The sequence below is a fragment of the Siphateles boraxobius genome, unplaced genomic scaffold, assembly GCF_051911475.1.
Source record: "Siphateles boraxobius isolate OS27281-9 unplaced genomic scaffold, OSU_SipBor_1 25, whole genome shotgun sequence".
In the NCBI taxonomy this organism is placed as follows: domain Eukaryota; kingdom Metazoa; phylum Chordata; class Actinopteri; order Cypriniformes; family Leuciscidae; genus Siphateles; species Siphateles boraxobius.
Genome location: NW_027508866.1, coordinates 28,197,769 through 28,215,334, shown reverse-complemented (window position 1 = coordinate 28,215,334; position 17,566 = coordinate 28,197,769).

Sequence of the window (17,566 nt, the reverse complement as noted above, 5' to 3'; positions counted from 1 at the left end):
ACCCTGTATAGCCTTACACCCCTCAGCTCCCCCTTGGTCGCCAGCAGGCAGCTTGGTGCGTTCGAGGACCCGGTCATCCGCCTTCTCACGCGCCCCCTGCCGCTTGTGGAGACAGGTAAGTGTTGCACAGCACACTAACACCACTCTCTCTACTTTGCTGCCCCACCTCAGGCTCGGCTACCCCGCTCAAGTCAGTGATAGTCATCACATTAGGTGTTGAGCAGACGTGCTCCTGAAAATTCAGTGATATTCATCACACCGAGTGTTGAGCAGTGCTCCTGACTTGTGCGTGCTTATCTTATCCTGCTGGCGAAGGATTTGATATAGCCGCTCCTCCAGCCGGTACGAAGGCCAGTTGTAAACTCGTTCTTCGTGCTACTAGGTGGTGGGTCGTGACCATCTTGGCCCAAGATTGGTCTGCAGCTTTGACCTGAAAGACATGTGCTTCAGATCTCTACCTCCCGCACCGCAGGCCATCCTGTGTGTTGCGTCTAAGGGTGGAGTATCAGTACAGTGTCCTTCCCCTCGAGTGCTCCAGAGCCCGTTGGGTCTTCAGGTCAACTGGAAGAGAGTAATCTCGCCCACGGGCTGAGTATCTCTTTTCTAGTTTTGGAGAGGTACTCGGTCCAACATGTCTCTCCAATGAGAATGTGTTCAGCTGGTGTTGAAGTGAGAAAGGGTCCCACTGAAAGAACTTTCAGAGGCTCCTGGGGTATATGGTAGTCGCAGCCTTTGGCTCCCTCCATATGTGACCGCTTCAGCGCTAGCTTCACGATCGAGTCCCGAGGTGACCGTGTTAGAGCAGCTCACCCTGTGTGACTATAGTTCATCCCGGTCTGCTGCCAAACCCTCTTCAACAGAGGGGCCATGTACAAAGGGCGTGTTTTAACGGGGGCCTGGGCGACCCCCGACTACCCGACTTCGTGCGACCCCCGGGGCGACCCCCGACTTCGTGCCTCGAGTTGTTAGACATTGCGACCGTTGCGCAAGCTTCCCCTGCATGTCACAAACTCACCCGTCACCTCCTCCTTGGAGTCAGACGCTTCTGAGGGCGCCTTGTTCCACTCCTCCCGCTTACTCAATCGTGCCGCCATCGAGCCTCACGACAGTTATAGCCAGGGCAAGTGGAGACTCCATCCCCTGGGTCCGGCTGGGTCATGACCATTCCGGGGCTGCTCAGTTGCCCCCCCGGTTTTATTTTTCCGCCAGTGTTTGGGTAAACCGAGCGGACTACCCTTGGACAAACACTGGGTCTCAGCTGCCCCAGGGGCCCGCAGAAATGCGTTTAACCCCAGTGAGCCTTCTAAAAGTGACTGCGACTCATGGTCGCCTTGCGCCTGCAAGTCAGTGAAATCATCACTCTTCATGTTGAGCAGAATTGCTCCTGAAACTCAGTGAAGTTCATCGCACTCAGGTGTTGAGCAGCAATGCTCCTGTAGCTCTGTGAGTTCATCACAGGTAGCTCAGTGAATTCGTCACACGCAGTGCTGAGCAGAAATGCTCCTGGTGCTCAGTGAAGTTCTTCGCACTCAAGTGTTGAGCAGAAATGCTCCTGCAGCTCAGTGAGTTTATCACACTCAGGTGTTGAGCAGTAATGCTCCTGAGGCTCAGTGAACTTGTCACACTCAAGTGCTGAGCAGAAATGCTCCTGTCGTTCAGTGAAGTTCTTCGCACTCAAGTGTTGAGCAGAAATGCTCCTGAAGCTCGGTGAGTTTATCACACTCAGGTGTTGAGCAGGAATGCTCCTGAAGCTCAGTGAACTTATCACACCCAAGTGCTGAGCAGAAAATGCTCCTGAAGCCCAGTGATCTTCACATGTTGTGTTGAGCAATGCTCCTGTCTTTTGCGCCCGTCGCTTGCACCTACGTGCCAAGTCAGGAGTGGAACAGGTCTTCATAGTTGCCCCTTATTGGCCCAACTAGACCTGGTTCCCTTCAACAGCCTTCCTGACTTCCCCTGAAAACTCTTTCGGGGACGGGGCACGATGGCACACGCGTTCTTCCCCCGGAGATTCCGGGCGGTCTTACATCTGAACGCGGAGGTTCAGGTGACTATCACAAGAACATGTGATAGTTACCATCACTTCTGCGAGCACCCCCTAGATTTGGGTAGCGTGCTTACGCCTTTAGAAGTGGAACCTAGTCGTTGAGTGCGTCTTCTCTCCAGAGGAGATCCTGAAAGCTTTCGATCACTTCAGTGCTCTCTTTCCTGCAAAATGGGTTGCAGTAGGCTGTTTTCCTAAATCACCCTCAAAATGATGTTGCCTCGGTGTTTAAACGACGCTCATCGTGTTGCAGAAGTATGCAGAAGCACGTTCTGATCGTCAGGTTCCTGAGGAGCAAGGTCTTGTAAATCCTTGTGTCCCTCTTTATCCTCTTGGGCCTTGTCCCTGGTGCGACTGCACTGCAGAGACAGCCCCTGAGCCACTGCAGGCAGTGAGTTAAAAATTCTGTTATATCAGTTCTCCTGCTCGCGTGGTCTCTACTAGAGGGTAGGGACTTGCTCGCTTTCGGTCAACGTATTGTGCCTGGAGTCTGGGCCGGCTAACTCTCACAAGCTGAGACCCCGGCTCGGATTGTGCCCAAGGTTCCTACCTCTCCCGTAATAGGAGCAGGTGGTGAGCCTGCAAGCGCTGCCCTGGAGGAGGCAGATCCAGCCCTGGCTTCTCTGTCCGTTCGCTTGGACGTGTACAGAATGCAAGTCATAGACCTCAGACCAGCTCTTCAAATATCTGTCGGAATTCAGCAGAGAGGGAAGGCTGTTTCCATGCAAAGTTGCACTTAGTGCTTGCCTTCATTTCGGCAAAGATCCGAGATGCAACATGTCCACTTAGGTGTTGAGCTCCTCTATGATGAGTGTAAAGTGCTCCGCCTGGGCGTTGACGATATACTTTGCTAAACAGATTCTAGAGTTGGGGGCTGGACGACACCTAGTTGAACCGCTGCTTCCCGTGGGCTCCCTTCTCATGAAGCCAGTTTCACCGTGAGCCCGGTTCAAGTGTCGGCTTGCTGCGCCATTCCCCTCCTATGGACTGGATACGTGCGCCTTTCTACTCCAGTTGAGTTCCCTTAAAATTGAACCCTGTTGAGTTCCTCCACACCCCTCCGACGTCGGACGTGCGGAACGTCTGGTGTTAGGCCTACCACTCGTAAGCAGTGTGGAACCTGTGTTAGGCTGGGTCCATATGTTGCGGTCCCTTCGGTGACCCCATATGTGTATTCTTCCACGATACGGCTCCCTGCGGTGAGCCCGTGTCTTCCCTCGGCAGAGTCTCTCTGCCGTCACTGTCCGGTGTGTCTCCCCCCGTCTTAGGCTGGAGCCACCCCAGTGACATTCCATATGTTAGACTGCCCGGTTTCCGCCCAGTTCATATGTGTATTCTCCACATTACCTCCCTCGGGTTGGATGTGGCTTCCGCAGCGTCCCTTCCTTCCAACGTACGGGGAACGCTTTCCTGTAGGAACAGCAGTGACTTCCCTGGCCTAAGCCCTGTCCTTCCCCGCCTTAAGTTTGCGGGGGTATCAGGAGGCTTTGGTTTAGGCACTGGAAGGTGGCAGCGTTAGTGGCGTGTTCAATGGTTGATCCCATTTCAGTCGGCGTCGACTACGTCCGACGTTATCGACTGAAAGGGAACGTCCTGGTTGCGTATGCAACCCACCGTTCCCTGAAGGAGGGAACGGAGGACGTAGTCCCCTTGCCACTACCGCTGGACCACCGCTGACCCCGGGTTACTCTCGGCTCCTCAGCGAAAAGCAACTAGTGCGTGCATCCACTTCCGTATTTATACCCGCGCCGCGGGGGCGGAGTGTGTGATGCGAATCACGCACGCCAATTACATTGGCTCGTTCAATAGTACTCGAAGAAGACAGGCTCTCTAGCGAGATCCCATTTCAGTCGGCGTCGACTACGTCCGACGTTATCGACTGAAAGGGAACGTCCTGGTTGCGTATGCAACCCACCGTTCCCTGAAGGAGGGAACGGAGGACGTAGTCCATTTCAGTCGGCGTCGACTACGTCCTCCGTTCCCTCCTTCAGGGAACGGTGGGTTGCATACGCAACCAGGACGTTAGTTTCTCTATCTTCCCCTGGCGTGATAGTGAAATCATTGAAGCCTACAAATTCTCCATTTGATAGGATGCACCTGCTAGAGTGCTGAAACTGTTTTTTAACGTTGTTGGGCCTGGGCTTGTGGTTTTTATGAATACCTGTCTTAGTCTAGGAACCGTCCCAGCTGCCTTTAAACATGCTGTGGTTAGGCCCATTCTTAAAAAACCTAACCTTGACTCTACACTGCTATCTAATTTTAGACCTGTTTCTCATCTTCCATTTCTTTCTAAAGTTTTGGAAAAAGTTGTTTTCATACAGTTAAAACCCTTTCTGGAAAAAAACTCTGTCCTTGAAAAAATTCAGTCTGGATTAAGGTCTCACCACAGCACTGAGTCTGCACTATTAAAGGTACACAATGATATTGCTTTCTTTGTAGATAACAAGTGTCCTGTTGCCTTAGTGCTACTGGACCTCACAGCAGCCTTTGACACGGTAGACCATACAATCCTCCTGTCACGCCTGGAGCAGTATGTTGGCATTCATGGCACTGCACTTAAGTGGTTTATGTCATACTTATCAAATAGAACTTTCTCTGTGATGATGGGGGATTTGTCTTCTTCTTGTGCTTCTCTTTCCTGTGGAGTCCCGCAAGGCTCCATTCTTGGCCCTATTTTTTTTTCATTATATATGCTACGGCTAGGGTCAATTATAGCCAGACACAACCTATCTTTTCACTATTATGCAGATGATCTGCAAATCTATCTGCCATTGAAGCCTGGTGATGTACAAGGTACCTTAGTTGACTGCATCACGGACATTAAGCAGTGGTTTGCCCAAAATTTTATGCACTTATATGAGGATAAAACTGAATATATTGTGTTTGGAGAATCTGTGACTAATGGGTTTAGTCCCTGGTTTCCAACGGCCAGAGAGACGGTAAGGAACTTAGGAGTGTTTTTTGATAGTTCCTTTAAATTCTACAAACAGATTGATAATGTTGTTAGATTGAGCTTTACTCAACTGCGCCTTCTGGCGAAGGTAAAATCGTTTTTAAACCGTCATGACCTTGAGAAGGCTATTCACGCTTTAATAAGCTCTAGACTGGACTACTGCAATGTCCTGTATATTGGTGTTTCCCAGTCCTCTGTTGACCGTCTCCAACTTGTCCAAAATGCAGCTGCCCGCCTGTTAACGAGCACTAAAAAACGAGACCACATAACTCCGATTCTTTATTCTCTCCATTGGCTCCCGGTGCATTTTAGAATTCAGTATAAAATTGTATTGTTTTTTTTTTAAAGCTCTGAATGGCCTTGCCCCATCTTACATTTTAGACATGTTGACCATTCGTAATTATGGTAGGACGTTGAGGTCGTCCAATCAACTTATGTTGGATGTGCCCAGGTCAAAACTGAAACACTGGGGTGACCGCGCTTTTTCGGTTTGTGGACCTAAGCTCTGGAATAACCTCCCCGGTGAGATGCGTATCGTTACTGACCTTGGCCTTTTTAAATCAAGACTTAAAACGTTTTGTACCTAGTAATGTGATAGCACATTTACATTGATTTTATTTTTTATTTATCTTTTTCTTATTTTTTTCTCATTCATTATTGTATATTTGTTATTGGTGTGTTGTTGTTTGAAATGTGTTGTTTAATCTGTTGTGAAGCACTTTGGTTCACCTATCGGTCGATGTAAGGTGCTATATAAATAAAGTACATTTACATTTACATTTACATTTTAAAAAGTCAAGTCCGCCAGACAGTAGCCCGTATTGGGGCCGTTTTTAATTTTTTTTTCTGGACAAAAAGGCTCTTCAAAAGGTTCAGAAGAGATTTGTATCCTTCTTACGGGCTCTTTCTGATGTTAAAAGTCAAGTCCGCCAGACAGTAGCCCACATCGGGCCGTTTGAACTTTTTTTACGGTCAAAAAGCCTCCTCAAAAGGTTCAAAAGAGCTTTGTATCCTTCTTATGGGCCCTTAATGATGTTAAAAGTCAAGTCCCCCAGACAGTAGCCCATATCGGGGCCGTTTGAAAAAAAATTCTGGTCAAAAAGTCTCCTCAAAAAGGTTCAAAAGAGTTTTGTATCCTTCTTATGGTCTCTTTCTAAAGTGTAAAATGTCAAGTCCTGAGACAGTAGCCCATATCGGGCCGTTTTAACTTTTTTTTCTGGTCAAAAAGGCTCCTCAAAAGGTTCAAAAGAGCTTCGTATCCTTCTTATGGGCTCTTTCTGATGTTAAAAGTCAAGCCCGCCAGACAGTAGCCCATATCGGGCCGTTTGAACTTTTTATTCTGGTCAAAAAGTCTCCTCAAAAGTTTTAAAAGAGCTTTGTATCCTTCTTATGGGCCCTTTATGATGTTAAAAGTCAAGTCCGCCAGACAGTAGCCCACATCGGGCCGTTTGAACTTTTTTTCTGGTCAAAAAGGCTCCTCAAAAGGTTCAAAAAAGCTTCGTATCCTTCTTATGGGCTCTTTCTGATGATAAATGTCAAGTCCGCCAGACAGTAGCCCATATCGGGGCCGTTTGAACTTATTTGCTGGTCAAAAAGGCTCCTCAAAAGGTTCAAAAGAGCTTCGTATCCTTCTTTTGGGCTCTTTCTAAAGTGCAAAAAGTCAAGTCCGCCAGACAGTAGCCCATATCGGGCCATTTGAACTTTTTTTCTGGTCAAAAAGGCTCCTCAAAAGGTTCAAAAGAGCTTTGTATCCTTCTTATGGGCTCTTTCTAATCTTAAAAGTCAAGTCCGCCAGACAGTAGCCCTTATCGGAGCCGTTTCAACTTTTTTTCTGGTCAAAAAGGCTCCTCAAAAGTTTCAAAAGAGTTTCGCATCTTTCTTATGGGCTCTTTCTGATGTTAAAAGTCAAGTCAGCCAGACAGCAATCCATATCGGGCCGTTTAAACTTTTTTTTCTAGTCCAAAAGGCTCCTCAAAAGTTTAAAAGATTTTTGTATTCTTCTTATGGGCTTTTTCTAAAGTGTAAAAACGTCTCGGTTACGTATGTAACCCTAGTTCCCTGATAGGGAACGAGACGCTGCGTCAAACGCTGTGGGAACGCCCCTGCATTGTGCGTCATGAAGCACGCATGGAATCAGCCCAATGGAGAGATGGAACGTCATAGGCGGGTGACAAAACCAGGAAACTATAAAGCACCCCATAAACACAAGCGCAACAGCTTCTGATAGGCCTGAAGGAAGCGTTAGCGGGAATGCCGGGAGTATGGTGGAATGACGCAGCGTCTCGTTCCCTATCAGGGAACTAGGGTTACATACGTAACCGAGACGTTCCCTTTCAAGGGAACTCGAGCTGCGTCAAACGCTGTGGGAACGCTAAAACCCACGTCGCCATAGGACCAAGTGACCGCCATGTGAGAACTAGCGCATAGAGGACGAGAGCACCTGTGCTCCAGGGGTAGAACTTTAGTCTAGGTTGTAGAACTTAATGAAAGTATGCGGTGAAGACCATCCAGCCGCATCACAAACGTCACTGAGGGAAACTCCTGACAGTAAGGCTTTAGAAGCCGCCATACTCCTGGTAGAGTGGGCTCGTATAGCCAAAGGTGAAGGCTGACCAGCCGACTCATAGGCAAGTGAGATAGCCTCGACCACCCACTTGCTCATTCTCTGTTTAGACGCGGGACGCCCCTTCTTGGGTGGCCCAAAGCACACAAATAGTTGTTCTGACTTCCTCCACAGGGCAGTTCTGTGGACAAAGGCGTCTAACGCCCTAACAGGGCAGAGTAAATTAAGTTTCTCCTGGTCAGACGACAGAAATGGAGGAGGACAAAAGGCCTGCAGAACTGTAGGTCTAACAACATTAGTAGGGACCTTGGGAACGTAACCTGGTCTAGGATGCAGAAAAGCCTTAACCATGCCAGGCGAAAATTCCAGGAACGAGGGTGAAACCGACAGAGCCTGCAAATCTCCGATTCTCTTTAGTGAGGAGATAGCAAGAAGAAAGATAGTCTTAAACGTGAGAAACTTCTCAGGAACTTCTTCGATAGGTTCAAGAGGAGCTAGGGAAAGACCTTCTAATACGATGGCTAGATCCCAGGCCTGCACCCTCGTACGAACTGCTGGCCTCAGCCTCAGTGTGCCGCGAAGGAAACGAGTTATATGCGGGTGTCTCCCAAGAGCAACTCCACTGAAAGGGACGTGGTAAGCAGCCAGTGCCGCCACATACACCTTTAGTGTGGAGCGGGATAGCCCTGTGGAGAAGCGCTCCTGCAGGAATTCCAGCACTGCACCCACTGGGCAGTTAACTGGGTCCTGCAGGTGCTCTCCACACCAAGAAGTGAAGAGTTTCCACTTCAAGGCATAAAGCTTCCTTGTGGATGGAGCTCTGGAGTGAAGAATGGTCTCAACAACCTCGGTTGAGAGACCAGAGTTGATGAGCTGGGCCCCCTCAGAGGCCAAGCCCACAATACTGGGCGGGGGTGAAATATCATGCTGCCCGCCTGAGAGAGTAGATCCCTCCTGACCGGGAGATCCAAGGGAGAGCCGTCCAGGAGAGAAATCAGGTCCGCAAACCATACTCGGGCCGGCCAGAACGGGGCTACTAATAGTAGGCTGACCCCGTCCCGGCGAACCCTCTCCAGAACTCCAGGTAGCAGAGCAATCGGGGGAAAGGCGAACCGACGTGACCTCGGCCACGAATGCACCATAGCGTCCAACCCCAGAGGGGCTGGATGGCTGATGGAAAACCACAGATGACAATGCGTGGTCTCCTTGGAAGCGAATAAGTCCACCTCGGCGCGACCGAAACTCAACCAAAGGAGCTCCACCACCTCGGGATGGAGTCTCCAATCCCCCGGCCTCGGCCCCTGTCTCGACAGGGAGTCTGCTACCACATTCAAATACCCAGGAAGATACATTGCTCTCAGAAATAGTAACCTCCCTTGGGACCACAGGAGGATCTGACGGGCCAACTTGTAAAGCCGGCGAAACCGCAGGCCCCCCTGATGATTTATATAAGAGACCACCGACGTGTTGTCTGACTGAACTAACACATGACGACCTCTCAGGTCTGCTAGGAAGTGTTTCAGAGCCTGGAACAACGCCAACATCTCTAGACAATTTATAAGCCGAGATAGATGATGGTCCTGCGACAGCCCTTGGGCTGGACGACCACTCGTGACGCCCCCCACCCTGTGAGGGAAGCATCCGTCGTTAGCGCTACGCGACGACAAAGAGCCCCCAACACAGGCCCTTTGAATAGGAACCAAGTTTCTTTCCACATGACCAGAGCACGAAGGCAGCGCCGCGTGACTTTGACCGTGCAGAGCGGATTTCCCCTCGGGGAGAATCCCTTGGTCCTGAGCCACAACTGTAGCGATCTCATGTACAACAGGCCGTAAGGTATAACGTCGGACGCTGCTGCCATCAGACCCGACAGTCTCTAAAACTGTTTTACAGTATGTAGCTGGCCTAGCTTTACTTGTTTCACAGCTGAGAGAATCGAAACGATGCGGGTCGGAGCGAGTCGCGCCTGTATCGAAACCCAAACCCAAACGACACCCAGAAAAGTGGTCTTCTGAGGAGATAATACACTTTTCTTTGCGTTCAGCCTCAACCCCAACTTCCTGATATGAACGAGAACGACATCTCAATGTCGAACCGCCATCTGCTCTGTCTGAGCTAAAATCAACCAATCGTTGATGTAATTGAGGACACGAACACCCTGAAGCCTCAGGGGCACTAGTGCTGCGTCCATGCATTTCGTGAAAGTGCGGGGAGATAAAGCTAGGCCAAACAGAAGAACCCTGTGCTGGTACACCTCGCCCCCGAAGGCGAACCTCAGGAACTTCCTGTGTTGTGGAAGGATGGAAATGTGGAAGTACGCGTCCCTTAGATCTATCGTGACAGTCCTCGGATCTGATTTGTGACACGATCTGCTTGATAGTGAGCATCTTGAATTTTGGCTTCCCTACCGAGCGATTCAATAGGCGCAGGTCTAAAATTGGACGCAACCCCCCATCCTATTTTGGAACGATGAAATATCGGCTGTAATAGCCTGACTCCACACTGGGAGGAGGAACCCTTTCTATAGCCTCCTTTTGAAGGAGTGCTTTCACCTCTTGTTCCATAACCAGAGCCTGCTCGGGGCCCACCACTGTAGGCAGAACCCCTCTGAATCTTGGTGGACGACACCTGAATTGGATAGCATAATCCCTTTCTATTGTCTGCAGGACCCAATGAGATATTTTTGGAAGGCTTTTCCACTCTGCCAGAAATTCTACTAAGGGTACATTTACATTTATTCATTTAGCTGACGCTTTTATCCAAAGCGACTTACAATTGCTATATATGTCAGAGGTCGCACGCCTCTGGAGCAACTAGGAGTTAAGTGTCTTGCTCAGGGACACATAGGTGTGTCACAGTGGATTCGAACCCAGGTCTCTCACACCAAAGGCATGTGTCTTATCCACTGCGCCATCACCACCCCCTTTACCAGTCTCTCTCGAGACTGGCCTCTGGTGTAACTTGAGCAGCAAACACAGCGCCCTGTAACGGCACACCGGCAGGGAACAACTGTCTAACCGCTCTGAAACCCTCCTCAGAGGGAGCGAGCGTCCCTCGGGAAATCGCTCGCTGGGATCGTCTGCGCCCCGGCATGAAGGCGGGGTTGGCAGAACGGGCCCCTGAGGGCACCGAGGAAGAATGGGCACGTAGAAAGAGGTGAACACCTTTCCGCCTCGGTGGGGACCACCCTCAGTGTCCTGCGCACCGTGGCGCCAGGACTTCTTCTTAGTCGAAGCCTTCTTAGCTAATATAACTGTCCTCAGATCAGTTCTATTACTGGGAGATTTCGGCTGAGAGTGCTGCGTCTGAGCCCACTGTCCAGCAGGGGGAGCACGAGACGCGACACTCTGCTTCAGCGACCTATATGATGAGCTCGCAGACGGCCGGGGCTGCTCCCGCCTAGCAGCCCCAGGGACATGAATTTTTAAAGGGAGAAATTTCTTAAAAGCTGTTGTTTGCTTTTCCTTCTCCTGGAATTTATCGATGACAGAATTTACAGCATCGCCAAATAAACCCAGGGGAGAGAGAGGAGTGTCTAAAAGGAAAGCTTTTTCTTTTTCTTTTATATTTGTCTGATTTAACCCCCTAGATTTGGGTAGCGTGCTTACGCCTTTAGAAGTGGAACCTAGTCGTTGAGTGCGTCTTCTCTCCAGAGGAGATCCTGAAAGCTTTCGATCACTTCAGTGCTCTCTTTCCTGCAAAATGGGTTGCAGTAGGCTGTTTTCCTAAATCACCCTCAAAATGATGTTGCCTCGGTGTTTAAACGACGCTCATCGTGTTGCAGAAGTATGCAGAAGCACGTTCTGATCGTCAGGTTCCTGAGGAGCAAGGTCTTGTAAATCCTTGTGTCCCTCTTTATCCTCTTGGGCCTTGTCCCTGGTGCGACTGCACTGCAGAGACAGCCCCTGAGCCACTGCAGGCAGTGAGTTAAAAATTCTGTTATATCAGTTCTCCTGCTCGCGTGGTCTCTACTAGAGGGTAGGGACTTGCTCGCTTTCGGTCAACGTATTGTGCCTGGAGTCTGGGCCGGCTAACTCTCACAAGCTGAGACCCCGGCTCGGATTGTGCCCAAGGTTCCTACCTCTCCCGTAATAGGAGCAGGTGGTGAGCCTGCAAGCGCTGCCCTGGAGGAGGCAGATCCAGCCCTGGCTTCTCTGTCCGTTCGCTTGGACGTGTACAGAATGCAAGTCATAGACCTCAGACCAGCTCTTCAAATATCTGTCGGAATTCAGCAGAGAGGGAAAGCTGTTTCCATGCAAAGTTGCACTTAGTGCTTGCCTTCATTTCGGCAAAGATCCGAGATGCAACATGTCCACTTAGGTGTTGAGCTCCTCTATGATGAGTGTAAAGTGCTCCGCCTGGGCGTTGACGATATACTTTGCTAAACAGATTCTAGAGTTGGGGGCTGGACGACACCTAGTTGAACCGCTGCTTCCCGTGGGCTCCCTTCTCATGAAGCCAGTTTCACCGTGAGCCCGGTTCAAGTGTCGGCTTGCTGCGCCATTCCCCTCCTATGGACTGGATACGTGCGCCTTTCTACTCCAGTTGAGTTCCCTTAAAATTGAACCCTGTTGAGTTCCTCCACACCCCTCCGACGTCGGACGTGCGGAACGTCTGGTGTTAGGCCTACCACTCGTAAGCAGTGTGGAACCTGTGTTAGGCTGGGTCCATATGTTGCGGTCCCTTCGGTGACCCCATATGTGTATTCTTCCACGATACGGCTCCCTGCGGTGAGCCCGTGTCTTCCCTCGGCAGAGTCTCTCTGCCGTCACTGTCCGGTGTGTCTCCCCCCGTCTTAGGCTGGAGCCACCCCAGTGACATTCCATATGTTAGACTGCCCGGTTTCCGCCCAGTTCATATGTGTATTCTCCACATTACCTCCCTCGGGTTGGATGTGGCTTCCGCAGCGTCCCTTCCTTCCAACGTACGGGGAACGCTTTCCTGTAGGAACAGCAGTGACTTCCCTGGCCTAAGCCCTGTCCTTCCCCGCCTTAAGTTTGCGGGGGTATCAGGAGGCTTTGGTTTAGGCACTGGAAGGTGGCAGCGTTAGTGGCGTGTTCAATGGTTGATCCCATTTCAGTCGGCGTCGACTACGTCCGACGTTATCGACTGAAAGGGAACGTCCTGGTTGCGTATGCAACCCACCGTTCCCTGAAGGAGGGAACGGAGGACGTAGTCCCCTTGCCACTACCGCTGGACCACCGCTGACCCCGGGTTACTCTCGGCTCCTCAGCGAAAAGCAACTAGTGCGTGCATCCACTTCCGTATTTATACCCGCGCCGCGGGGGCGGAGTGTGTGATGCGAATCATGCACGCCAATTACATTGGCTCGTTCAATAGTACTCGAAGAAGACAGGCTCTCTAGCGAGATCCCATTTCAGTCGGCGTCGACTACGTCCGACGTTATCGACTGAAAGGGAACGTCCTGGTTGCGTATGCAACCCACCGTTCCCTGAAGGAGGGAACGGAGGACGTAGTCCATTTCAGTCGGCGTCGACTACGTCCTCCGTTCCCTCCTTCAGGGAACGGTGGGTTGCATACGCAACCAGGACGTTAGTTTCTCTATCTTCCCTTGGCGTGATAGTGAAATCATTGAAGCCTACAAATTCTCCATTTGATATTATACCTGCTAGAGTGCTGAAACTGTTTTTTAACGTTGTTGGGCCTGGGCTTGTGGTTTTTATGAATACCTGTCTTAGTCTAGGAACCGTCCCAGCTGCCTTTAAACATGCTGTGGTTAGGCCCATTCTTAAAAAACCTAACCTTGACTCTACACTGCTATCTAATTTTAGACCTGTTTCTCATCTTCCATTTCTTTCTAAAGTTTTGGAAAAAGTTGTTTTCATACAGTTAAAACCCTTTCTGGAAAAAAACTCTGTCCTTGAAAAAATTCAGTCTGGATTAAGGTCTCACCACAGCACTGAGTCTGCACTATTAAAGGTACACAATGATATTGCTTTCTTTGTAGATAACAAGTGTCCTGTTGCCTTAGTGCTACTGGACCTCACAGCAGCCTTTGACACGGTAGACCATACAATCCTCCTGTCACGCCTGGAGCAGTATGTTGGCATTCATGGCACTGCACTTAAGTGGTTTATGTCATACTTATCAAATAGAACTTTCTCTGTGATGATGGGGGATTTGTCTTCTTCTTGTGCTTCTCTTTCCTGTGGAGTCCCGCAAGGCTCCATTCTTGGCCCTATTTTTTTTTTCATTATATATGCTACGGCTAGGGTCAATTATAGCCAGACACAACCTATCTTTTCACTATTATGCAGATGATCTGCAAATCTATCTGCCATTGAAGCCTGGTGATGTACAAGGTACCTTAGTTGACTGCATCACGGACATTAAGCAGTGGTTTGCCCAAAATTTTATGCACTTAAATGAGGATAAAACTGAATATATTGTGTTTGGAGAATCTGTGACTAATGGGTTTAGTCCCTGGTTTCCAACGGCCAGAGAGACGGTAAGGAACTTAGGAGTGTTTTTTGATAGTTCCTTTAAATTCTACAAACAGATTGATAATGTTGTTAGATTGAGCTTTACTCAACTGCGCCTTCTGGCGAAGGTAAAATCGTTTTTAAACCGTCATGACCTTGAGAAGGCTATTCACGCTTTAATAAGCTCTAGACTGGACTACTGCAATGTCCTGTATATTGGTGTTTCCCAGTCCTCTGTTGACCGTCTCCAACTTGTCCAAAATGCAGCTGCCCGCCTGTTAACGAGCACTAAAAAACGAGACCACATAACTCCGATTCTTTATTCTCTCCATTGGCTCCCGGTGCATTTTAGAATTCAGTATAAAATTGTATTGTTTTTTTTTTAAAGCTCTGAATGGCCTTGCCCCATCTTACATTTTAGACATGTTGACCATTCGTAATTATGGTAGGACGTTGAGGTCGTCCAATCAACTTATGTTGGATGTGCCCAGGTCAAAACTGAAACACTGGGGTGACCGCGCTTTTTCGGTTTGTGGACCTAAGCTCTGGAATAACCTCCCCGGTGAGATGCGTATCGTTACTGACCTTGGCCTTTTTAAATCAAGACTTAAAACGTTTTGTACCTAGTAATGTGATAGCACATTTACATTGATTTTATTTTTTATTTATCTTTTTCTTATTTTTTTCTCATTCATTATTGTATATTTGTTATTGGTGTGTTGTTGTTTGAAATGTGTTGTTTAATCTGTTGTGAAGCACTTTGGTTCACCTATCGGTCGATGTAAGGTGCTATATAAATAAAGTACATTTACATTTACATTTACATTTTAAAAAGTCAAGTCCGCCAGACAGTAGCCCGTATTGGGGCCGTTTTTAATTTTTTTTTCTGGACAAAAAGGCTCTTCAAAAGGTTCAGAAGAGATTTGTATCCTTCTTACGGGCTCTTTCTGATGTTAAAAGTCAAGTCCGCCAGACAGTAGCCCACATCGGGCCGTTTGAACTTTTTTTACGGTCAAAAAGCCTCCTCAAAAGGTTCAAAAGAGCTTTGTATCCTTCTTATGGGCCCTTAATGATGTTAAAAGTCAAGTCCCCCAGACAGTAGCCCATATCGGGGCCGTTTGAAAAAAAATTCTGGTCAAAAAGTCTCCTCAAAAAGGTTCAAAAGAGTTTTGTATCCTTCTTATGGTCTCTTTCTAAAGTGTAAAATGTCAAGTCCTGAGACAGTAGCCCATATCGGGCCGTTTTAACTTTTTTTTCTGGTCAAAAAGGCTCCTCAAAAGGTTCAAAAGAGCTTCGTATCCTTCTTATGGGCTCTTTCTGATGTTAAAAGTCAAGCCCGCCAGACAGTAGCCCATATCGGGCCGTTTGAACTTTTTATTCTGGTCAAAAAGTCTCCTCAAAAGTTTTAAAAGAGCTTTGTATCCTTCTTATGGGCCCTTTATGATGTTAAAAGTCAAGTCCGCCAGACAGTAGCCCACATCGGGCCGTTTGAACTTTTTTTCTGGTCAAAAAGGCTCCTCAAAAGGTTCAAAAAAGCTTCGTATCCTTCTTATGGGCTCTTTCTGATGATAAATGTCAAGTCCGCCAGACAGTAGCCCATATCGGGGCCGTTTGAACTTATTTGCTGGTCAAAAAGGCTCCTCAAAAGGTTCAAAAGAGCTTCGTATCCTTCTTTTGGGCTCTTTCTAAAGTGCAAAAAGTCAAGTCCGCCAGACAGTAGCCCATATCGGGCCATTTGAACTTTTTTTCTGGTCAAAAAGGCTCCTCAAAAGGTTCAAAAGAGCTTTGTATCCTTCTTATGGGCTCTTTCTAATCTTAAAAGTCAAGTCCGCCAGACAGTAGCCCTTATCGGAGCCGTTTCAACTTTTTTTCTGGTCAAAAAGGCTCCTCAAAAGTTTCAAAAGAGTTTCGCATCTTTCTTATGGGCTCTTTCTGATGTTAAAAGTCAAGTCAGCCAGACAGCAATCCATATCGGGCCGTTTAAACTTTTTTTTCTAGTCCAAAAGGCTCCTCAAAAGTTTAAAAGATTTTTGTATTCTTCTTATGGGCTTTTTCTAAAGTGTAAAAACGTCTCGGTTACGTATGTAACCCTAGTTCCCTGATAGGGAACGAGACGCTGCGTCAAACGCTGTGGGAACGCCCCTGCATTGTGCGTCATGAAGCACGCATGGAATCAGCCCAATGGAGAGATGGAACGTCATAGGCGGGTGACAAAACCAGGAAACTATAAAGCACCCCATAAACACAAGCGCAACAGCTTCTGATAGGCCTGAAGGAAGCGTTAGCGGGAATGCCGGGAGTATGGTGGAATGACGCAGCGTCTCGTTCCCTATCAGGGAACTAGGGTTACATACGTAACCGAGACGTTCCCTTTCAAGGGAACTCGAGCTGCGTCAAACGCTGTGGGAACGCTAAAACCCACGTCGCCATAGGACCAAGTGACCGCCATGTGAGAACTAGCGCATAGAGGACGAGAGCACCTGTGCTCCAGGGGTAGAACTTTAGTCTAGGTTGTAGAACTTAATGAAAGTATGCGGTGAAGACCATCCAGCCGCATCACAAACGTCACTGAGGGAAACTCCTGACAGTAAGGCTTTAGAAGCCGCCATACTCCTGGTAGAGTGGGCTCGTATAGCCAAAGGTGAAGGCTGACCAGCCGACTCATAGGCAAGTGAGATAGCCTCGACCACCCACTTGCTCATTCTCTGTTTAGACGCGGGACGCCCCTTCTTGGGTGGCCCAAAGCACACAAATAGTTGTTCTGACTTCCTCCACAGGGCAGTTCTGTGGACAAAGGCGTCTAACGCCCTAACAGGGCAGAGTAAATTAAGTTTCTCCTGGTCAGACGACAGAAATGGAGGAGGACAAAAGGCCTGCAGAACTGTAGGTCTAACAACATTAGTAGGGACCTTGGGAACGTAACCTGGTCTAGGATGCAGAAAAGCCTTAACCATGCCAGGCGAAAATTCCAGGAACGAGGGTGAAACCGACAGAGCCTGCAAATCTCCGATTCTCTTTAGTGAGGAGATAGCAAGAAGAAAGATAGTCTTAAACGTGAGAAACTTCTCAGGAACTTCTTCGATAGGTTCAAGAGGAGCTAGGGAAAGACCTTCTAATACGATGGCTAGATCCCAGGCCTGCACCCTCGTACGAACTGCTGGCCTCAGCCTCAGTGTGCCGCGAAGGAAACGAGTTATATGCGGGTGTCTCCCAAGAGCAACTCCACTGAAAGGGACGTGGTAAGCAGCCAGTGCCGCCACATACACCTTTAGTGTGGAGCGGGATAGCCCTGTGGAGAAGCGCTCCTGCAGGAATTCCAGCACTGCACCCACTGGGCAGTTAACTGGGTCCTGCAGGTGCTCTCCACACCAAGAAGTGAAGAGTTTCCACTTCAAGGCATAAAGCTTCCTTGTGGATGGAGCTCTGGAGTGAAGAATGGTCTCAACAACCTCGGTTGAGAGACCAGAGTTGATGAGCTGGGCCCCCTCAGAGGCCAAGCCCACAATACTGGGCGGGGGTGAAATATCATGCTGCCCGCCTGAGAGAGTAGATCCCTCCTGACC